Genomic DNA, 24586 nt, shown 5'->3' with positions numbered 1-24586 from the left:
TTTTGGTGCCCTTCACCTCTCTAAAAGTTATTGCTCCCACTTCATCAGCCTCCCCACTTTTGCACAACTCCCCAGTGAAATACCATGTCCTACCTTGTTCCTGCATCCTTGGCCCAGAGCTCCTGCCAGCACAGTGGAATACACAGAAGAGCTGGAAGCTGCTTCTTCGCACTAGAAGCACCATGCATACCAGAGCATTGTACATTGATCCTGCGCCTATTTATTCAATTTTCTTACCTTGCAGAGATGGCAATACACTTCTCTTGCATTTTGGGCAGCCGCTCTAACACTCAATAATCAGCAAAAGAGACACAGTGTAACAGCTTATGAGCCACATGCATTTTGCAAGTTGGAGTTTGGCCATCGTCATCATAAAATGAAAATAGACCAGGTGTAGAAAACGTCTGCAAAAATCATTTTGGAGAGAACTTTTTTCCTCAAGGGAGATTAGAGGAGCTTAGATTGTTTGGTCTAGCAAAATGAAGTGAAACAGCTAAGGGGAAAGGTAAGGGAGGATGTGTTTGCTCTCTATTAAATATTAATTAATACCCTATTAATTATTAATGAAGAACTATTCAAGATAAAAGGTAATGGTGTCACAAAACAAATGGATAAAGGTTGTTCATGAATATATTTAGGCTAGGAATGCAAATAAAGTTCCTAACCATTAATTGGGTTTGGAATCAGCCTTCCAATGGGAAAAGTAGAAGGAAAATACCTCAAACACTTCTAAGATGATGCCTCTGTCAAGAGACTCTATGTTCCTGAACTCCATGTGCCAAGAGAGGGCTCAAGCCCTCTAGCACAAATCTGTTCTTTCACTTCTGAAAGAAGATGCTAAAACCTAGTTTCCAATGTCCTTTCCTAAATCTTAGGCAAAGAGAAAGTCAGTATTTTCTAGGTATAGGGATAACCCCCATATCGGAGGGTTTTGATAAGTGCTATTTGTATTTTACCTGATGAAGTCCACTATGAGGGGGAATGAAACCACTATGTGGTCATCTGCCTTACTGCCAGATGTTTACGGCACTCCACAGCCACCACCCTGGCCTGTCTTTAAACCAGAACACTCAGAAGCTCATCTTCAGTATCTGTAACTGCACAGTTCTCCTAAGACCCACCTCAAACTCAAACACATGGATCCATCACCCGAAGCATAAAAAGAGATGTGGTTACAGTAGCAGTGGGGGATGCCCAAATGAAGATTTCAAGGCAAAATGGCTTAAATCTCAACTGTAGTACTACATTGACAAGGCTGCCTATTGAAAGATACAGGCCAGTGTTCTCTCATAAACTGCTCTCTTTAATATAGAACTGGCATTGGATATTTACACAAAACACATCCATTACAAAAAGTTATTTCCTGAGATGAGTCATCCAGCAAGGAGTAAAGCTTTACAGACAACGGTGGGTCAAAGGCACTGGGGAATATCATCACATCAAAACATAAGCTTTTACTTCAGTGCTTTGTTGGCACAGCATTTAAATTCTATGTGAAAAGCAAAAGAGAGAGTAGAAAAGTCAAAGACATTGGAAATAGAAGAGGAACTACACCAAAAGGATCAAAAAAAGACAGATCAATAAGAAAAGTCAAGTTTGCACCAATAATTTTAAAAAAGAATGTTAAGAAAATAAATGCGGGTATAGACACATGGGAAATGGACTGTGGTAGTTTAAGGAATGTAAGGGAACTTTAAAGACTGAATCTTGGAGTTAATCCCATTTAGAAAAAAAATATTTCTGTCTAATACGCGTTTCATAAACCTCTTAGAAGTTTTAGTACAGTTCCTAGTGAGAAAAGGATCGACAGAATGAGCCAATATGTGGCATTTATGTAACAGCATTTTCAAAAGGCTCAGAGAGAGCCTTGCAGTCATGGCTACTCCATGCCCAGCAAGGGGTTCTTTCAAAGCAGGGTTGAGGCACACCATTTCACAGTCAAGAATAATTTGCTCACATCCTCCTGCCCCTTCTGTTGCATTTGCTTTCTGCTCCAGCAAGTGACTGCAGGTCATATATAAAACTTAAATGTAATAAAACAAATCCCAGGTTACCCACATAAATCCCTTGGTCTTCCACTGCTATGATTTAAATTCCAGGACTTCCTAAGTCTTAAACCCCACCTTCAAGGCACTCAAGTAGACAAAGAATTTCCACCTTTTTCCTCCCCACTAAAATAGGTTACTCCCTATTTTCTTTGTTTTATAGGCATGAAAAATAGTTACACAGGATCACCAGCCAGGATTAGCATGATATTAGTCTTGTCTGTGGAAGTAGAAGGGTCAGTCTCTCCATCTCCTGGCACTGTGCCTGGTGACCAGCAACAGCTGTGACTGGAAGTTTTATGAGGTAACCAATGAACACAAGTAGGTAAGAAAAAAAAAAAAAAAAGAAAAAAAAAAACCAAAAAAACCAGGAAACCCAAATCCCACAATGCTAGAAAATGCACCAGCTACTCAATTTTCACAATTTTCAGGAGGTTTTGTTTGTTTGTATGTTTACATTTATTATGTGTATAGGTCCTATAGGAGTATTACCTGCTATAAATAAGTAAAAATGAACCTCTGCTTCTAAACCGGCATTTATGTACTGGGATTTCAGAAAAAAAATATGACAGGCATACAAAATGAATACAGAAAATTGCTAAACTCTGCTCACAAACCTGTTCCCTACAGAAACCACAGATGTGTATTGAGATGGGCAGATTCAGCAGGCAGGATAGGAATCCAGACTGTCTAGTGAACTGTATTACAATAAATGCCTTAACCCTATCAATACTTGCCTCTGTTGAAGTCTGATTTCTACCTGCACAGAACAAGAGGTTTTTTACCTTCTGAAGAAAAGTGGTGTGGTGACAGCCACTACTAGGGAGTGTGCAACTGGTGCTGGAACCATTGATTGATTTTTATTTTTGTTCATTTTAACTATCATCCTTCAGACACCTGATGGTGATTTGCTGTCAAGGTACTCAGAAATTAATAAAATTATCTTGTCCTACCCTCACTAACATAGTCCCCATCACTGGGAATGAACTGAGAAATGAAAGAGGAAAAAGGAAATGAAAGAGAAAGGGAGCAGACCCTGATTTTCTGAGAAGCTGTGCACCTTGTAATGCTGTGTGTGGCAGACCAGGAGCAGAGGCAGCACAGCAGATCATCATCTACCCAAAACTGAAAAGGACAATTTAGTTACCTGCCAGATATTTCTGACAGCTTACAGAAGGAAAATTCGTCTCTGTTATTGACAAACAGTAAGATAAACTGCAATACTCTATCCAGAAGCATTTCCGGTCAGGAATGCATGTAATTGCAAACCAGCTACTGTTTGTTTTTAAATGACTAAAATACCAAAGTAATCTCACAACTCCCCAAGAAATTGGATTTGTAATGAAAAATATTTGCTGAAAAAGCAAAAGTAAGAGTACAGTTTGCCTTCCCATTTGTCTTTTATGGTGCTTGACAAATTGACACACAATTGTTAATTATGGGCACTGAGTGCCACATGATTATGAATAAAATATTCCAGCTGATTGGAGCTTAAGTCTAATAGCATTTCCAGGAAATTAAGTAGCATTCTTACAGATACTGAAGCCTACAAATTTCAAATCATGACATAATTAAATTTCTCAAGCAGATATTCAAAATGTTCTTAATTTTTAATTAGCGTTTAACCATATCGCAACCCGAGCATGCTCTCTGGAGAAACGTTTTGAATGCAGGCTTTAACAGCCACCATGTGACACAAATCTGCAGATCACTGAAAATTATGCAGAAGAATGTAATCTTGGACATTTTTGTGTGCGGGATGTTTTCTGAATTTTTCTCTAAAGTGGAGAAAAGAGAAATGTCACTTTTCCTTTAGAGGTGTCAAAAAAATGTGAAAATACCTAACAGACTTGGGATGAGACTACTGCAAAACACAGTAGCCAGAAGTGGAGAGAATGATAATGACAACACACTGACAATGTTTTCTCCTTACTAAAACCTGTGAGAATGTGTCCCTGACCTTCTCATCCTCACCAGAACTGGAATGGACTTGTGTCTTTTCCCTGGACAGGTCCAGTCCCTGCGCTGGCACCATCTGCCCTCAGGCAGGATCAGGATGGGGAGGGTCACCTACAGCCTAGAGCCTAGTGAGGAGGGAGCTCACTGGCACCATATTTTCCATCTTGCAGCCTGCTCTATGTGTCAAGAGTAGCACAGATTTGAAAGAGAGATGTGATTCCATTATTTACATGAAAGACATAAATTTTTTTCACAGGTTGGGAACAACGTCCAGAAGACAAACACTGTGGCATCATTGGGGGACTCTAGTACGCAAAGTATGTCAAAAAGGAAAACTGAACACCAAGATACATATTAAAAAATATATACTGTAACCTTAAAGGAAAAGTGTCTGCTGAAGTGAAAATCCAAAATTTTACAAAAAAAAAAAAAAAGTGTAATCTTGTCAGAGATTTATTCCCTACGCATAACATCTTGCTTGTGTCAAGTAATAGGAATACACACTGTGTTTTCATGTGTTAATTGTAAACTAAATATTTTACGAATCTATGTAATTTTCTTACCTCTGGAAGGTCCCAGTTGTTCCTTCAGCTTTGGAATGCCAAACATACCAGTTCAGAGGGTGAGCCAGATCTTACAGTACAGACAAAACAGCATCATGGAACGTCTATGGTTTGGAAAGCCAGTTGGAATTTGCAATTTTTTTAGTTCCTTACTCAAGAACAGGATAACCATGCCTGCAGAAGGGGGTTGCACACATTTGTCAGTGACCACTGGACCCTCTAGGTCTAAGAAGTACAAGCAAGGATCACCACTCCTTCAGCAAAGTGCATGCTGGCTTCCTTGCCTGGTGTTGCTCAGCTCCAAGAAGTGATTCCACTAACAAAACATTTTTGAAGAGAACAAACACAGATACGTTGCTCAGAATAATCAAGAGTCTTCTATTCAGCACAGTAGATGTTGCTAGTTCAGGCTGAAGATACAATTCAACAGTGTTAAGATAAACTCCTGAACAGAGACAAATATTTCAATATTCAACTGAAGATAATGCTCCTTGTGGGTTCTGAACTCACTTTGCCTTGAGACAGCTGCACAGGATCCTCATCAGGTTCCCCTTACACTGAGAGTTGCCAATACAACTGGTCAGCTATGGCCTCAATGGCTTGATCTCACTGAAGCACAAATATTGTCAGCACACACCGAGAGGTGCCAGGAGATGGTGAGACTGTTAGAATGACTAGAAATCCTTCAAAATAAACCAGAGAGGCACAAAGCTACCTCTATTCCATACTTTTGTCCTTCCATGGAGGCTTTATCTCCGTCAAAATATTCATAAAGCAATTCACTACTCAGCATCATGTTCTCAGGTGCTTGGCACCTCCAAACACAGGTTTTCAAAAAGATCGGTTCGTCTCTCATTGCATTTTCCACATTAAAGTGGCATCTTCTAACACAGCAGAGCACCCCACAGTTCCCTCACTGCTATTTATAGAGAGGATTTCTGGGCAGCTGAACCTTCTCTTTCATATCCTACAGAAACCCCCAGGGGTGCAGTCAGGGCTTGGGCTAGATCTGAACCTTTCTGCATGATGCCTCTTGCTGTGACCCCTGTGCATATTTGAAAACAGGGGAATGATCAGGTGTCTCCTCATCAAAGCCAATGAAACCACTGCCATCTATTCCAGTGGAGGTAAGATATGGGAGGCAAATGATTTTAACAGCTATCTGCAACCAGTTTTGACACACAGTGTAAAGCACTGGATACATTATAATCTAGCTGCTTAGTTTCTGTAACATCCTCCTAACAGAGCTTGAGGAAATAGTTAATCATTAGGAAGAGAACATCAGAAGGAGAATATCCAAAATAGATACAAGATAGGGGGAGAAGGGGGAAGGAACCTGTCAGGGGACCTTTGCATAAAAAGGGGAGAAGGATGAAGGAAAGAAGGAAAATTAATAAAAAGTGGGTGAAAACATATTACTGAAGATCAGAACATGTGGTTTGGTCAATGGTTCAGAAAAAATGATACAATGTTAATATTTTGGGGTGGTTTTATTCCCCTGCTGGAATTACTGAAATAAAAAGTCTTGTAAAAACACTTGTTCATCCCGCAGCCAGCTTAGATCACTGTATGGCTCACTCACCCAGGGTGACAAAGGCAAATGTTAATGGCCAGTTTGCAAAATACAGTGGCAGCTTGTGAGCAGGGGTTCAGAGGGTACCAGGCTCAAGAATGACATGGGAACTGCAGGAACAGCTGTCCAATGGACAACTCCACTCTGTCCTGCGTGAAGAATTTAATTCTTGCACATTTAATCCATCAAATTAACTTTTTTGGAGTCAGATTTTCTAATCTTCAAATACTTTTTAAATGCATCTACTCAGCTAAAGGAATTCTCAGCACAAAATACAAATATTTATAAACAAAAGTCATGCTGTCTCCATGTTGTAGTTAGTTTTTCACTGTAATTTTTACAAACTGTGAGATACATTTTATCTATTTGTAGCAAACTCAGAGGATTTTTTTTTCTGCAGCCAGTTCAACATAACTCCATTTTCTCTCATCCTACAGGGCTGGATTAAAACAAAATATATCACTCCTCCACACCTGCTGCAAGAGTAAAGAAAAAATTCTCCAAAAATCCATAAATCCTCAGCCCCCTTCTAAGGAGAGAGTTCTGTGGTTCTTGTTCAATAGGAGTGATCTCTTGATTTGGAGTTTTCAGACCCCTTCCTCCTGCAGCTATTAGCCTGAGCTCCTCAGTGCTGGCCTGCACAGCAGACCCTCAGGGTCTGAAAGCAGGGAGAAGCCTCCCTTTTAGCTAAGCCCTCCTGGTTCCTCATGTAGATATGGGAGAAATAATTGTTCTGCGTGCAGAGGAAATTCACCAAATTGAAAGTAAAATAGTTAAAGCGCAGGGTAAAAAAAAAAACCAAAAAACTAAACCAAAACCCTTACAGATGAGAATTTAAGTTTTCTCTCTAACCTACTGAGTAAAATATCTCTTAATAAGTTCACTTTTACATTTTAGGCTGTTTACCCCTAAGGTTAACTATGTCCTGCCCACGTGAGACACTGCCTGGGTGTATTGTGCATCTGTTTCCTGCTGCTGCAGCCCAGGCTGCCTCCAATGAACATCCATCACCACGGGATCCGCGCGCCTTTTGGTCTATCATGGGAAACAGCATTTATGAAAGACACTGTGGCTTTCTACCATGAAAATGTCTACAGCACTACATACAGCAGAATTATGACTTCTATAAAGAAGGGGAAAAAAATAACCCAGACAGGATATGAGGAACATCTGTTTATATGAACACCCTTAGGATCAGCAGTCTGAGCATGAGAAAAAATATAGCAGACAAAAAGCACTCAGAGCGCACACGAAGAAATAAGACTTGAAAGGTAACACTTTAAAATAAATTGTTTCTTCTCAGATCTGAATTAAACCCAGATGATCACTTTAAGTTAATACAGCAACATCATGGAAAAGTGATTTATCCTTTAATTGCCATAATATTATCATTTACAAAACGCACATATGATTGGCAAATCCGATTTTGTGTACATCCTGAACAAGTCAATTAGCACCGACACTATCTCTGCAATCACACTTTAGCCAATTGCTTCCCATCACTTTTTTCCCATAGAAATCTTCTCTACTCATAGTTCTTAATGGAGCAGGTAACTAGTTTTGCATTTCAGTAATTCAGTTCCTTCAGATAGAAAAGTTTACACATTTCAGTTCACCCAATCTTCTGCTGATTTACTTCCATGCATATCAAAATACAAATTTTGCTAAACCATATTTATTGCTGCCAGAATAGGCACTTAATATGCACACCACATTTAGACATGAGTGAAAGTTATAACACTGCTTACAGACAGTATCAATAAATCCCTCTTATTTTAAAGTTAAAACTCCTGTAAAGCTGAGATCATATCTGCTAACTAATATGTCTAAATCCCTGAGAGAAAGAGTCAAAAAAACTAACTTTCTTCACATATTTGTCTAAAGTGGGGAAATAAACTCATTTTGACTATTTTTTTATTTTGCCGATTTCTTTCCAGTCTGCTTCCTGTTCCCCACATCTTTGAAAAATAATTCTGTGACTGGGATTCTAAAATGATTCAGCAGAAATCTTATAGAAAATACATTTTGATTTTTGCACATTAATTTATCCCAAAGGTCAATAACTCCTATTCAGCTAGGAGACTGAAACCAGTACCACATATCCAATTAAAAGAGCAAAACCAATATGTTTGAATATCTAGTTGCATAAGCGATTAAAGTTCATGAGAAATTCAGCAGTCACATTTGTTTATTTCTGTTTCCATGTATCAAACTCTGAAAACCAAACAGCACTGCTGAAATTATGTTCTGTTCACAAATAAATGACAAAGAAGAAATGAGGCCAACCTAATAAATTATTTGTTCACTGCATACAATTGACCCTCTTCTGCCATGTCCTCAAGCAAATATCCCATTGCTTTCAGTCCACAGAACAGCTGTTGCACTGCCTCCTGGATCTATGCAGGAAGTTTGTTTAAATAAGGGGCAAGAATTAAGGACAAAATTCAAAACAAGTGGAAAAAACACATTACTATCCTACTCTTTAAAGAATTCTGAACTCATTTTATTAAACCAAAATACATCACTTTTTCTTTGCATGGCGAATCTTCAATTTATGAAGTGCCCCATTTAGCATTATTATGAAAATAGACTTCATGGCTTTTAATTGGTTTCCTTATCAGTTCCAGAAAAACAGTTTTTAATAAACTAGGAGTGGACTTACTCATTCTGCTAATTTCAAATCCATGCTCTGCAGAGTAGAACTCAGATATAATGTGGCTTCTTTCAGCTTAGGCAGGAAAGGGGGATAGACAAGAGAGGGACAAAAAAATAAAAAGATTCTAAAAGAAAAGGACTCTTACCAAAAATACAAACTCCTGCGAAGTGGACAAAACTGTACCACCTTCTTCATCCAGAACAAATGTCTCTCAGAGACATATGGAATTGTGGCTGGATTCCGAGGGCATGCAAGAGCTCAGGCAGAGTTGGGGATTTGTGGGCAGCTCCTCAGCTCTGGCGAGGTGTGTGTGGGGAAGCAGAGCTTGAGCCTGGACTGAAAGGAGCAGCAGAGACAGGAGAGATGTTTGGGTCAGCCCAGTCCCTGCTATCACGTGCCTTGCACCAGCAAGGCAGTGCCTCTGCCCTGGAATGGGCTGGAGAGGGAAATGCAGACTGGAACAACCTCAGGCAGGGATGGTGGTTTGCTCCTTGCAATTGTGTCACATTTACTTTGTGTCCTGCCCAGGCTGCTGTGTCAGAAAGGAGGGAAATGCAGCTCTTTGCTGTTTTTCCTCCCCAGACACAACTAATTTCTGGAGAACAGGACCTCTGTACTCACTATACTGGATCATGTGTCTTCAATTACACACCTGCTCTCAGCATTTTGGGGAGAACCACTGACTAAAACCATAAGAATTCCAGGCTTTGCTGAGTCTTACCTTGTGTAATTCAAGCCTGTCAGCAGGATCTGCTCACATTCAGTCCCTATGCAATCAGCTGCATAATGGCCAAGCCCTGCTCTGAATGTCTCAGTGAATGATGTATTCATTATCTGTGCTCAAGCTCACAGGGCTTTGTCTGGGAGAGGAGATGGCAGCCAGGAGCAGAGATTGCTGAGTGTGATTTTTAAAAGCCCCTACCACAGCTGTAGCAGAGTGGCATGGTCCTGGCTCCAAGCATGCAGTGACCACCCTGGATAGGTCTGGCATGTCAGAGCAGCAATCCTGAAAACCTGAGCCTTTATCATGTACCCCCTGTGCTGCCCTGGCATGACAACAAATGGCTTTTTCTGATGCAATTATCCATCTCCTTTTTATTAATTCAAAAAAATTCATCAAAATGTAACAGACTTCTAAATACACAGGAAAGGTCCCACTCTGTCAGCCCTTGCACCTCAGGGTTTTAATGTGCCACCCTGGGACTATATGGATCTTATTAACACATTTTGGGGCCCTTGTTAATCTAGTTACAGTTTTACACATTAATTTCAATTCTGTTTTTAAAGTATGGAATAGAGGTTACAGCCTATCCTTGCCAAGGCACTAAACCAGTTTAAGAACTGATCACTTGGCAAATCTGTGATGCTGCTCTCTATTGCACCAGACAAAAGCCCATGGGTATTAGTAATAGTAAGTTTCTGGGCTGTATACTCAACAAAATTGGCTGGCTCGTGAGCAAGGACTCAGAAGATAAGGACTTTTTGCAATCTGGCAGTCTCCTGGGTTTTGCAGGTGTTCTTGGTTTGTTTGTTTTGTTGGTTTTTTTTGGTTGGTTTAAGTCATGCTTGGCTTTTTAAGTTTATACTTGTTCCCTTTAGCTTGGAAAATGACCCTCAGCTAAGGACTCCTGCCACCTTTATTCAGAGTGCCTGCTCTGGGTTCACTTTTTTGAGAGTTCGATTCCTCTGAAAAGTCACCTTTATTGTCCTTATGGTGGATCCCAAAAGAGATGTAGACAGAAGGAAAAGAGATGTGAAAACTGTTTCTTCTCAGAAGATACCCACATCAGGGTATTTCTCTAGCTAACAGCTACAGGGTAATGCTAACAGCTAACAGGGATACCCTTAGGAGAGACAGCCCCACCAGAGGCACGGAGGAGATTCCCACAGCAGTGGTGTCTGAGCTACAGCTGGATGGACACACCATGCCAAGTCCTGCTGGGACTCCAGCTAGCAAAGAACAGGTGATGTACTGGTGTAATTTAAAAGATACTTTTGGGCTCTGTTCCAGCAGACACAAATTAATTCTTTCACAGCAACTCAAAACAGAGACAGTATATCAGTTCCCAAACAGAACTAAGAGCTTTACCCACTTTTTCCACTTTTTCACATTAACAAAATATCAAACCAAATCAAATATCAAAAGCAGTACAACAAACACACATTTTACTAAAAGCAGCATAGCAAATAAATTACATCATCCAGTCATCAAAATGTATGCATGTGTATGCCAACCATATACACTTGTTTTTGCTAGCTTGCTAAATGAAATGGTGTAGGCCAAGTCTAGCAAAATGAATTCCTCCTTTACATGTAAATCTGTCAGAGTTTAAGAAAAATAATCCCACATGATGACATCTGACTCTTCTATATGAAATAATACATTACAAAGAATTTATCAAACTTCATCCTGGATTTGGTTTAGGTTTCATTTTCCTTCTTTTTTTTTTCTTTTTCTTTGAGACTTAGGACAAAGCCAAATTCTGCTGAGTCTTAGGCTTAAAAAATGAAAATGTCAGGGTTGAGAGTGAAGCCCACATCTCTTGCAAAGCTGCAGAACTGTAGGGCAGAAAAGAAATGTAAAAAGGCAATGTAGAAACAGTATATTGAAGTAGAAACACCAAACATCTCCCCAAAACAATTGGTGTCTCTTTGTTTATAAAGCAGAAAGCCCTGCCTTGGCTACATGTGAATTTCATTACAATCCATTTATGTTATCAGCTGAAATTGCATCAGCCCTGCAGAATGCATAGCTCAGGGATTAGGAATGGGTTTAATTGTGTTTCTTATAGGACAGATACTCTGGCAAGAATTAATGAGAAAATTTGTTTGGTGTCCTCTATCTAGTGTTCACTGACATGTATCATAGAAACAGGTCATGAACAACCAGGAGATCTGGTTATCACTGCATGTGAAAAGGAATTTCCCTGGACAAGATTTTCACATGTTGCTGAGCAATAATGGAAAATACATACTGCATCAGCCACACTGGACTAAAGCATGCAAATGACAAACTATGCATTACTGGGATTTCTGTGCTTCAATAAAAAACTCCCTGCCATCATCATGAAAAGATGGCTCATCCAAGGCACAGGCCTTAAAATCAGATGACATTCGTGATCCCACCCACCACTGCAAACATCCTCTCCCCTAAGTCACCAACAAATGTTACTAGTGTCACAGAAGATTAAATTGAGCTTAAATGTCACAGGCTACATTTCTCATGCTGCTGTATCCCTCTGCTCCAACTGACTTTTTTTTCCACTTGCTCATTCCAGCAGATATTAGAGCACAAGCTTTATTGCATCTCCCTAGAAACTGCAGTTAGAGTACCAAGGTTAATTCAAAGTTTTCAGACTTCTTTGAAAAACAATGCATGGCAGATGTCACAAAGAATTTCTAAACTCTGATTTTCCCTATGAGTAATCGATTGTCTTACTCATATGTCTCAAGTTTCTACCTTAGTAAGAATCCTCAAGTTTAGCAGGTGCGTCACATATGTGCAGAACATAAAATAATTCCTATGCCACTGTAAACAAAAACAAGTATTAACCTTGAGGCCGTATTCAGGATCTTTTGTTGTCCCCTAGGAGAGGCAGCATTTGCCTTTTAGAGGAGGATCATGATTTCAGCTGGCATGGTGGGTAAAGCTCAGCCCTGTGCAACTTGAAGCCAAATGACTTCAAGTCATTTGCAGAGCTCCCGCTCCAATGTGGGCAGGCTGGTGCCTCCCCCAAAGCACCGTGCTGCTCACATGAAAATTCCCCAAATGGAATTGGCCTTGGGAAAGGCCATGCGACAGATTTTAATGAGATAAGTGACTTGGAAAGAAGACTTGAAGCTAAATTACAGCTACTGGGAAATAGTGTTTATGTTACATTGTGCTTCCTCCCCCATGCCGCCTCCCAGACTAACATCCTGCAGGATTGAGATCAGTTTTTCCACCTTAGGCAATGTTTTTGGTTGATATTTTTTGTTTGCCTTGGGGAGATGAGGTTGTCTGGGCTTTGCTTTCTAACTTCCTGCATACAGTTATTCAACTGGCCAAATTCTGTCTTCTTCCAGGATTTGAAAACATTCTGGAAGAAGTTTTTACCAGTGTCATGCTAGTGACTTCAGTATCATGAGGAAGAAAGGGGATGTGCAGGAAACAATGAAATCTGAGAAGCCACCAAACCCTAGGAATTGGAAACTTCAAGTACTCAAGGGGTCAAAGAGCTCAGAGAAAAAAACAAAAAAGAAAGGAACAATTTCTCAGCGCTTAAAAGCTTACACCTGCAACAGGGGTGGAGCAAGGGAGCAAAAGAGTAGAGGAATCCAGTGGCAGCCACAACTGAACTCATAATAGCCCATTTGAGTACAGCCAGCCCGCACCAAAGCCCATGTCACCAAACCTTCCTTTGCTGCTTCTAGCTGCTGAGCTGTCTGGAGGGAAAGTTCTTCAGGCTGATTCCCACCAGGGCAGTACTGCACTCAGAGCCCTGCCTGCTGTGTGGAGGAACCAAAGCTTTTGCAGATTCCTTCCAATTAACATATCTCAGAGGCACCCCTCACTCCCAGTCCTGCTGTTAAATCCTTATCTAGGCATTCATCACCTCATGTCTCAATTACTACAACATCCTTTTTGTGGACACTGACAAATTCATTCATGCCCTGATGGTGTATTGATCCACAATGCTGCTGCAAAGATCATTCCCCAGCCTGGCTTTCTTTTCACTCATCTTGCTGGCTCCTTTTCCTTTTCATATCAAACAATCAACTGGCCTTCACTTTCAAGGACTCTTCCACTGCATTGCTCATTCTATTCAGCTTCCAAAGGTCAACTCTCACACCTGAACAGTCCACAGCTCCTGCTTCTACTCATCACCTGCCAACTTTGTAGTCTCTTGAGACTCTGCCACATTGGTGAGAAAGTCTCTGTAAAACACTGCTTTGTTGTAGCCTCTCAACCTGTCCCTAGGAATATCTTCTGGACAAAAAAAAATTTTGCCAACAGATATGCTTGAGCTGGGCTCTAGTGGTTGTCTGTGATGTCCTTTTGTTAATGCTAATTTTACAAGACAGGACGTGCAACATCAGAAACTTAGAGAAACACTCCATGAAGACTCTTCCCAAAGTAACTAGGAACTGATTGAGCTGACCCACAACATTTAATCCAAAAATTGAGCTGTTTCAGATGGTTACAAATTTTTCTTTGTTTGTGCAGCATCTACCAGCTTCTTTTCCTTTTCTATGGCTGACATCTCACAGTAATGCAGTAAACAACCTCCAACAGGTCTCTGATGGGTTGTTACATAAGAAGCTAATACAGGAACTAATCAGCCATGAATGAATGAAGGATAATGTCATAGATGAAAAATGGGCAGGATACAGGAAAAAGGGAATAATGTTTAATTGATAATTTCCATCTTGGAAAAATACAAAAATTGTTCCTTTGGGATTACCTCTTGTCTTATGACATTTCATAAATAGATGACAGAAGAAAAATGCATGTGTGTGGGGAGGACTGCATGACAGTGAAAGTTGCAGATAACTTTTATTTATCAGCTGAGAGTTTTGAGAACAATTTTAGAGAGACCTAAATTAAGGCAGCATACTAAAAACCAAATTTCAAGCAACAATTATTGGAGGACACAGTCTGTGCCAACACACATTATGTGGTCAAGCATTAAGTGGGTCAGCTTTACGACCAAGGAAAGTGGTTGTTCCCCTCTATTCAGCCCTCATGAGGCCACATCTGGGATGATGTGTCCAGCTTTGAGGCTCAAAGGGCAAGAAAGATATTGTCAGTGAGTACAGTAGAAATCAACTATGACAGCAAGAGGTGGAGAACTTGGCACATAAGGAGAGGCTAAAGGAGCTGGGTTACAGCAAGGGTGGAGCCACACCTTCTTGGAGCCCACAGTGAAAATACAAAAGCAAGTAATCACAAGCTGTACTGAAGGAAATTGCAGCTGGAAACACAGAAAATTTTCTCTCTAATGAGAGTGATGCAGCACTGGCATAAGGGCCTAGAAGGGCTGTGGAATCATCACTCTTGGAGAGTTTCAGAATTCAATGGGACATTAAAACTAATTTTGAGGCTGTCTCTGCTTTATTGCAGCATTGGACAATACCCTCAAGACATACTTTCTCTCCACACCAGGCCAAATACACAAATGTAAACCCCCCCTCATACAGAATTAAGATGAAAAGATTAAAAAATGCTTTAGATAGATAAGTCTGAAGCATTCAACTGTTTTGTCTTTTGTGCATTTGACCATGCCCAGTTCTGGGCTCCCCAGAGACATGCATTTGCTGGAGTGTTTCCAGAAAAAGGCCAGAAAGATGATGAAGGAATGGAGCACCTAGCTTGTGAGGAGAGCTGGAACTCTTCAGTCTAGAGAAGGGCAGGCTCAAGGGGATCTTATATCCATGTGTATAAATATCTGAGGCAGGTAAAGAAAACAGTGTCAGACTCTTCTTAGTGGCACCCAGAAATAAGATGAGAAGCAAAGGGCATAGACTGAAACACAGGAAATTCTGCCTGGAAAAAAACCCCAAAAACCAAAAAACACTGCCTTTGAACTATATGGGTCATTGAACACTGGTGTCAGGTAGCTCAGAGATGTCACAGTCTTAATCCCTGGAGATTTTCAAAACCTGGTTTTGAGCACTGTTAGAGGAGAGGGGCTCTAACAGGGACTACATGATCTCAGAGGTGCTTCCAGCCTCCACCAGAATCTGTGATTTTGTGACTGTGTATATTACATAATGACACTGTGAAGAACATATTGATATTGACAAGATAATTTGAAACAGAATATAAAAACCTTTGCAATGAAACCTAATGGGAAATTTCTTAATTCCTTTCTGACTTCCTTCATCCTTTCTCTCAGCTAGTTTTATAGCCAGTTTAGAACTCAAGGACACTCAAATTTTGTGTCATTTCCTGTGTTCCAACAAGAGTCTCTTCCTTTTGCCCTCTCCAGACAGTTGTGTGAGGCTTAGCCTGGGGAGGCAGACATCTGCAATTCAGAAAAATTTCCCACCAGCAGGATTCCCAAAGATGTGGACAACATAATAACAGAGAACCTTTCATGGCTCATTCCCAGTCATGCAGCTTTCTGCCTCCCCCTTTCCTGTCACAGCAACCACTCACATGGAATAACAGCATTCAAAGAATATAAGTTCAAATAAATATACAGTTGCAGATTCAAGGTCAGAACAGTGTTCTCTGCCACCTCTCCATCGTCTCCTACAAAGTTCTTCATTCTCCAGGAAAAAAACATGGCAAGATTAAACATGTCTGAGCTAGTAGATTATGATAGGTAATGCCGTCTTATCTTCTGCTTTTCAGCAACACACATTACAAATTGTCTGGCAGCTATTCACTCATTCAGTCTCTCTGTAAATAGCTATTCAGTGAAACTTGATGAAGCTGTACAAGTCACCAAAGTCTTACAGAGATTTTCCGCACACAACGGCCTGGTTGGAAAATCGGAGAGTCTCAAGGGCAAATTGCACATGGGCAAGGAGAGGCTGGTGGGCCCTCTGAAAGATCTGTTGAGTTTTGGCCAAGTAAAATTCACTTGCTTGCTTGGTGCACGTGTTTTCATTATTACTGTGTCGCCTCAGGTGACTGGTGAATGTGCACTGCTGACACAGAAACCAGCTCTGCATCTCCTGCACCGCTGTGCGGCAGAACAGGTCAGGACCGCGCCGAGGGAGGGATGTGCAGCTCCTCTCGTAAAACCCTGGCTCTGATCCAGCCCTGCAAATGCTCCTTGACCATCGCTGGGAATGCTGACACTCCCGAGACTGACAGAAAAAACTCTGCATTTCTCTGGCTTTCATACAGAGGAGTAATTTGTCCCAAAGCCCAGAATGTGGAGCAATCTCTGGTGTATTTGGTTCGATTAGAGAATGTGTTAATTATGGTAATAATGCAACTAATATGGCTTAGAGAATCAAGTCTCAAATAGTGCTTATGATTTCCTGCTTTTTCTTTGCAGACTGCCCGAACAGAGGGTTTATTAGAAATCAGCATAAATGTAGGTATTTAGGTATTTAATTTTTGTTAAGTGACCATTTACATTTCATGTCTCTGCATTTTTTTCTCTTTTGTGCAGATAAGCTTTTTGTACATGGAAAAATGGAGAAGATAACCTGACACCTGCAATTCTCTGCGTTTACTGAAGCTTTTCAGGCTGCACCATAGTTACACATATTTTCTAATTATTAAATCAAAATGTGAGAAAAGATCATTTATGATAGGGTGGAAAAAACCTGGATGCCTAAAATTATCTGTCACTTTTTAAAATAATAGAGTTGTTCCCTCTTTCTTAAATCACTGTTCTGCTGACCCAAAAGTGACATCTACTGTCTTTTCTGCCTGTGAATCTCACCTTCAAGAAACAATTTTTTTGGCAAGTTTTTTCTCACTTTTCCACTCTCATCAGCTTTTCTATGTAGCCAGAGGAAGAGGCGGAAAACAGTTATTATACTTACACAGGGAGAAAGAAATTGTGTGTGTATTCACTGCCAGCAAACACAAAGCCCCATTGTAGACAGAACAGGACCACGAAAAGATCTCATCCCAGAAAATGAGGCATTGTCATCATGAACCCTTGGCTTTCCCTGTGAGGCTGGGACTTGGAAAACATGCAATTGACTCTATGTTTCCTGGTGGTTGAAAGGGTAGGAATTTAAAAAAAAAACCTACAGGAATTTAGAACTAATGTCCAGGCAGTGCAAGGGCGCAAAAAGATGGTAACAATGAGAAAAAGAGCAATCCAGACTCTCAGGAAATGATAACTCCCCCAGCACAACATGATATTTCTAAATCACCAATATCCATTGGCTTCCTCCTTTTTAGCCTATAAATCTTGCCAACCATCCTGACCCACGGAGACCTTTGATGGAAATACAGTAATTTAATTCCAATGTAATCCATTCTTTAATGATAGAGCATACTGACAAAGCTTACATGGGCTTGCCTGTACATGTAATTACTAGATCAGAGGAATAAAACAATTAATTTCTCTCTGACCAGTTCAAGGAGATAAATGTTTATTTAATCCAAATTAAAATGTTTCTTATTTATTACTCCTTCTTGCCCAAACCCTAGTATATGATTAGAGCTGAGCAAAAAGCAATATTCATGTCCCACAAAAACTAATTAGAAGAAAACCAAAGGAATCTGCACTGGGGTGAAGTTACTGATTTCAACTGTTCAAGGTTTTTGCAAAGAACCTTTTGTTGAAGCCTGCAGCCTGGCAGCTGCCATAGCACACCTCAGGTGAGTGGTGTGCACTCCAGTACAAACGGGCTGTAGTTCCTAGGACAAAAACTCATGGGTTGTGATCAGAAATTCTGCCCTGGATTAAACAGATCTTTCCACAATGGAAAGCAGCTGGTGTGTTTTCCCTCCTCTTTTTCCTTTCCTCTGAGGAAAACATCTGTTTCTAACTAATGGAGAGGTGAATGCAGCTCCCGTCTGGCTAAGAGGACTGGGCAGCTGCCCTGATGTCAGGCAGTGGGAGATTGTTCCCTTCACTGGGAAGCGCTGGATGGGAATGCAGAAGCAGACAGAGTCCTTCTGGAACATCACAGATACATGTCAAAACCGATGGCAGTGAGGATTTTCTCTGAGGAGAAACTTATTCCTTGCAATGAGCAACTCTAAAAGTCATCTCTAAATGCTAAGAGATAAAACTGTGCTGTTGGGAGTTACAGTCTCTTCACCTTGCGTGAATACTAAATTTGTTCTTCTTCCAGGAAAAAGAAAAGAGAAGGAAAAAATACCTCACCATATCAGCAATTAAAGCATTGTGTTGGGAATCTGTGCTCTATATTCCAGGAATTTTGGAACTGGTGTGAATGGCAGGCAAGGAACAAGAGAGAGATAATGCCTGTAAAGGCAGAACATTGTTAAAAAAAAAAATTAATACATAGCATATCTGAATGCAAAAAGGCTTAGCCAATGCTTCACATGGAAACCCCCCGTTGAAGGTGAAATGCAAAGAAATGTCTTTTAGTCATTTTGGGCAGCCGTTGACAGGTAAGATTTCCTGTAAAATGGATGACAACATTGACCTTTAAAAAATTATCACCAGATAGCAGAACAAAGCTTTCCTCTGTTTATCCTTGGGGGACTGGGAGCTGCACACAGACAGGATGCCAAAACAAGACAAAAAATGTTTGGTATTTTTCAGTGTGCTGGAGAGCTACATGCACCATGAGACAATCAAATTGAAATAAAGCTTTAGGAACACTGAAATAACATGCTTATGAAATGTCCTGATTTTTACAAGCAGCAGCACTCTGGGCAGAACCCTGCCTACAGAAAGGGCTCCATTAATTCCTGTTAATGGGCTTGCCTCTCTCCAAAGGTGATTTTCAGGCAGACTGAAAAATTAAAAAGGATATTTGTCCCCTAACACCAGGAACCTTTGCTGACTGCACACAAAGAAACAAAGAGAGCAGTGTCCTAAAATTATACCCTGTGGCAAGCAGGCATATGGATTTCAGGAGAATTGTTTTAATTACCCGTAAAGACTCTATGGATGAATTAACAATTTCCTGTTACACTCTCTGTAGCTCCAGCAATCCTCATGGCCTTTAGAACTCAGACTCTGAAGCAACATCAGCCAAGCACTCCCTACCAGCAGGGAATGGTGAAGTCCTATCTCAGATGGGGAGGGCACAAATGACTTCTGACACCTGGCTACCTGACTACTGAAAGGAAAGCAATTCTTAAAAGCATTCTCATTTAACTATCTTGCCTCTTTTCTTTATAAAGTACATACAGTGTACTACTAAAGAGTAAGAACTCCCTTTCCTTTTTTATTCTGTTTGATGAGAGGCTTGTCTAAACTTGCTCTTTACAGAAGGATGGCAGAAACTAGTTGCTGTGTGCACTGCTACCAGTGACCCCTTGTGGAAGCAGATTATCTTCTCCTGGTTCATAAATCTACCTGTCACCCTACCTGGAGAGCAGACAACTCATCAGTATGGATTACCGAAACCACTTGCTGTAGAAATAAAGCTACAGCAAGATAGATTAAAAAATAAAACAAAGATTCCCCTTGGGATGTGACAATTCCTTAACCTCAGCCTCAGAAAAAAATACAACCTTGAAATGGAGAACTGTGATGTGTAGAACCAGATGCTTGGAAGAGAAACATAGAAAATGGCAAAGGAGCTTCAGCAACGATGCTTGATCCAATCTGGTTCAGAGTACAGGTTTACTTTATGGCTCATATTTATCACAGCCAACAAAGATGAAACTGTTCATTCCAAGGTTGCATCTATATTTCAAATTACAAATCCCTATGGTTAGGGGACTTAAAATTCCACCATAAAATCTTGGTCAATGTGATCACAGGCCAAGGACACTTTTCTTCCTTTAATATAATAATGAAATATTTTGCTTATGACATTAGTAACTTATAAGTGGATTTAAATAAGAACGTCAGAAAGAAGGAAAAAAAACAACTCAACAAACCACTCAGGAGTGATTTCCAATGTCATCTACATATTCTAAGCAGCTTACCCAAATGTTTGTTAGAAAAAAACAACTTTGATCCATGATATGGTGCAGTGACAGGCAACAAAGATTATTTATATCAGGTTAGAAGCTTTTTTAATTTAGCACTTCTTTTTCTTTGGTTCCTGCACACTGAGTTTTCCACATTAGAATTCATAGCACATAGTTCTGTGCTTCCCTAACAGAGAAATTCATCCGATCCTGTTCAGGTAGCAGGACGATGACCAATTAAAAAGGCAACTCTTCTGGAAGAACAAGAAATTTATGAAGACAAAGGTTGGTCCAGGTACGTGGTCTGGGCATGTCTAGTTGTCCCTGCCTGTCCACCTAAAGCAGCCAAGCAGAGAAGCTCAGCTCCCATCCTTCTTTTCAAATCACCGGGATGAATCCAGACTCTCTCCATTCTCAACTTGACACTTCCCCAGCAGTACATGTCCATTTCATTTCATAAAAATGAAATTTTAGAGTATTAATTAGAGTGGCTAAATATATAGCTCGCAGACTCTTTATGCTATGTCAGCACAAATCCACTGCCTTCTATAGGCTCGTTAGCTCACCTGAGTCAGCATTACAGTCTGTATCATTACAGACAATCTCAAATTTCCTGACCTTTTCAGTTGTGCGATAATGTTGATATAAACTTAAAGGAACTGTCATTTCTCTTTCTTAAACCCTTTTTCTCCTTGGAATGCAGGACCCTGAATCACAGGGAAGAGAAAGTGTATTTCTCAGTTGCCTAAGAGAAAATGACACCTGAGTCCAGCCTGATATACACAGGAACATCTTCTGTTATATCCAAAGGGAAGCATAATCCTCAGAAGGCTGATATATTTCAAGTTTAGCTTAATAAAACTAAAACATAGGGGTTTTTTTCTATACTCTTCCTTTTAAGCTTTCAATAAAAGTTTCAAAATGAGTTTCTCTTTTAAATATATACTGGTACAGTTTAGACTGTTTTCATCATCCTCCAGTGTCATTGCAAGGAGCTCCCAAACACCAATAAATTAATGCCTGGGTTAAGTCTGTTTTGTGGACAGTAATTTTTTGGCCTTGTTTTATAGAACTGGAGTAGACCAAAATAAAACCCCCTACAAGAGACCATATGTCAAAACACTGAACTGAAAAATGCAACCAAATGCTGCTCAGCTCCACTAACTCCTGTTTACATGTTACCATCATCTCTGCAAAATCCCTAAGCACAAATACTCCTGAGTGACAGTATTTAATGACTGGTGATCATGCAGAGAGCTGGGACATAAATAAACCTCATTAGGGAAAGTTACAGTGAGAATCAGGTGTGCATTGGCTGCTGTGTTACCAGCCCAAAGTATGCTCCTTTCCCCAGTAAAGAAAAGCCAAAGCATTTCTCTGTTTCACGGAGGAACCAGCTATCCAAACTGCTTTCAGGGGGGTGATGCTGTGCACAGACCATTTTGTGTCTGTAGACACTTGCCTGTAGACATTTGTTTGCTGAATTTTCCATAGTGATACTTATTTGCCACTGTAACAATATAAGTGCTACCTTCCAGGTAGTTTCCTTTTAAAAAATAAAGGTAATTGAAAAGCCTCACTTAGCACAATTTCATCACCTTTGTTTAATCTCATTTTTAAGTGGCTGACCTTAAATTCAGATCAACCCCAAAATAAAAGGCCTCGGGCAGAGATGTTGGTATGCATTTCACACAAAAGAAGGAACATATCAGCCAACAATGGCAAAACAGAGCTCAACAGGATGCTTTCGTTCTGAAAATTTCATCTCTAAAGTGCACTGATGCACTTTTATCTCATTTTTTTAAGGGAACCAATCTTAAAAAGCCTTCCTCTTACACACAGCCTGACAAGTTCATTGGAAAAACCTCTGAATATGAAGATACCTTATGAGCAGGAGTTTGGAAGATAGGATGTTTATATATTATGAGCTTTATATATTACGAGCAGCGTTTGTCACTCATCTGACTTATCTAAACTCCTACACCTACACTACCCAAACAGGACAACCAGATACATGATGGGAGGAACACCCACACAGCAGCACATCTCACACTCAGAATATCCCCCTGAAGGGCCACTCCTGGACAGCTTTATCGGCACCCAGCAGTACTTAGCACTAAAGTGAGCAGGGCATCTTGTGTGTTGAGGAGCACCACCATGTGAGCACAGCTGTGGGAAAGCAGCTCCACAAGGGAATGCTGAGCACCCTAACTGAGATCTACACTATCAGGCATTAAGGTCAGTAAGCAATGTAATAAAGTCAGTGCTGCCAGCCCCATGGGCCAAATGTCCTGTCTAAAAGCCTTCATGGCTGCCTGAGTCCATTTAAAATAAAAGAAGTAAGCAAAGAAAAACAACCATTTTTTCTCTTACAAGGGAAACAAAGTAATCTTTCCATGTCAATTCTGAATGGCAGAGAATAAACTCATTTTACCCGAATGTGAGCAGCACCTCCAGACTTCCCTACGGTTCTCTCCCCATTACTTACAGCATATAAAAAGGGCAATTTAACTGAAGGAGTTTATATTTGGGGCTTTTTTCAGCACTGTTTCCAGAAACTAGCAGATGTTGGTTAATGATCTTTAGACATTAGATCATAAACCACACTCATTTCAAACACTGCAATCCGAGTGATTATTTGTATATCATTAAGCAACAGTCTTAGAACAAGCTCAGTATATTTCCTTATTCTTCAATTTAAACTTTCCTTATTGTTGTATTTAAATATAAAAACATTGGATACCGTTTTATTTCATATTTTTTTAATTGACAGCCTACGGGCAAGGTTCTTTCCTTCCTTTCATTCCCTCTTCTCAGCAAAGCAATATATAAGCACAGTGTCATTATAAAGTGCAACATTTCTTCAGCTTCACAACACACTGACACAAAGCAGATGACATTTGTCCACACTGAAGCTCTGGATGAGCATTAGAACTGAATCTTATGAGTTCCCTTCTTCACAGAGTTAGAAAGCCACTGGTCCTCACAAGGGGAGCACTTATTTTGAACTCCAGAAATAGAAAAAGATTGTTTATTTGAAATCAAAGATAGATGGGAGTGAGTCAGACAAGCATGAGTATACCTGGGTGTACATATATTTAGTAAGCAAAAAAACCTGTCTGTATTTTCAAACATACAGAATCTGCATAGCTATTTAAATATAAATTTAGATATATGTATGGAGACAGCAAGTCTTACATGCATCTATGCATGCATATCTACCTGTATATGCCCAGCTACACACAGATATTTATAACAGCATACATACATAATAACATCTATTAAACAGTACAATATATATCAAGAAATACACATGTACAAAGTAATATTCTCTTTCATGACATGAACTCAGATTTCAGTTTTATCTAACTATCTACAGGAGATATTAGCTAGGCCTCTGATTCACTAGAACCACGCTTTAAAAAATTAATTACATAATATATGCTGAAAAATGCCTAGATACATGACAGATAAATTAGTTTCATTTGAACACATGTAGTGTATGAAAGAAATTAATTTAATAAACATTGTGGCTCTCATCCTGCAAAAGCATATATAAGTCCCAGTGAGTTCAGTTGTAATAACTAAAATTATTCATGGGCAAAAGAGTTTGCAGATCAAGGCTATATATGCGATTTGGTTGTTACATTATGTTAATTTTTGGATCTACTATTTCACCATAAAATCTGACAAGGCAGAGTCATTTATGAGACATAAATATAGAGAATTGAATTATAGGGAGTCCTCTACATACATAACAAGATCAATTATTAATTAACATTCAGAGATGAAGATATGTTGCTGTAGAGAAATTACTTAAGGGCATCTATTGACAATGCCAGTCATGGGCTGGGATCCTTTCCATTCCCTTCATATGGGCCACAGTGATTTAAACACAGCACCTGGATACAACCTATCCCCTAACACTTATTGCAAAGGGGATCTCCCTTCCCCTTGTCCAGCCATTTACTGTGGCTGGAACAAGGCCCAGCCACAGATCACATTATCCTGCTTAAAGGGAGATAAAATCTCACCCCGTGACTGCTGCTGTAACTCAGGTGCAGAACCACCTTTCTGCTGATCAGATCCTGTGCTGGTGCAGTCAGCAGAGCTCTGCTGGCACAATGGAGCTGTACACATCTACACCTAAACAAGACCCACCTCCTACACGCAAATTAGATCCAGACCAGCAGCAGCAACCTGCCTGGACCTGCAGGATAGGCCTCAGCTAATTTAGATAATCTAACAAATTTGGATTGAGTTTGAGTA

General features: G+C 40.1%; 1 protein-coding gene across 9 annotated transcripts in view; it reads right to left on the bottom strand.

Moving 5' to 3' along the window:
* Positions 1-24586, bottom strand: part of ENOX1 (ecto-NOX disulfide-thiol exchanger 1) — a 352587-nt gene that overhangs the window by 199727 nt on the left and 128274 nt on the right. For 2 of the 9 annotated variants that reach the window (XM_074535462.1, XM_074535463.1), the window contains exon 1: positions 238-480. The exons of the other annotated variants lie outside the window; for them this stretch is intronic. The gene's annotated coding sequence lies outside the window, so the exon portion shown is untranslated. Of the gene's footprint in view, positions 1-237; positions 481-24586 lie in introns of those variants that run through there. 9 annotated transcript variants of the gene reach the window in all.

The sequence above is a fragment of the Zonotrichia albicollis genome, chromosome 2, assembly GCF_047830755.1.
Source record: "Zonotrichia albicollis isolate bZonAlb1 chromosome 2, bZonAlb1.hap1, whole genome shotgun sequence".
Classification (NCBI taxonomy): Eukaryota; Metazoa; Chordata; class Aves; order Passeriformes; family Passerellidae; genus Zonotrichia; species Zonotrichia albicollis.
Note: the sequence above shows the minus strand (reverse complement) of the source record. Positions and strands in the feature narration are given on the sequence as shown.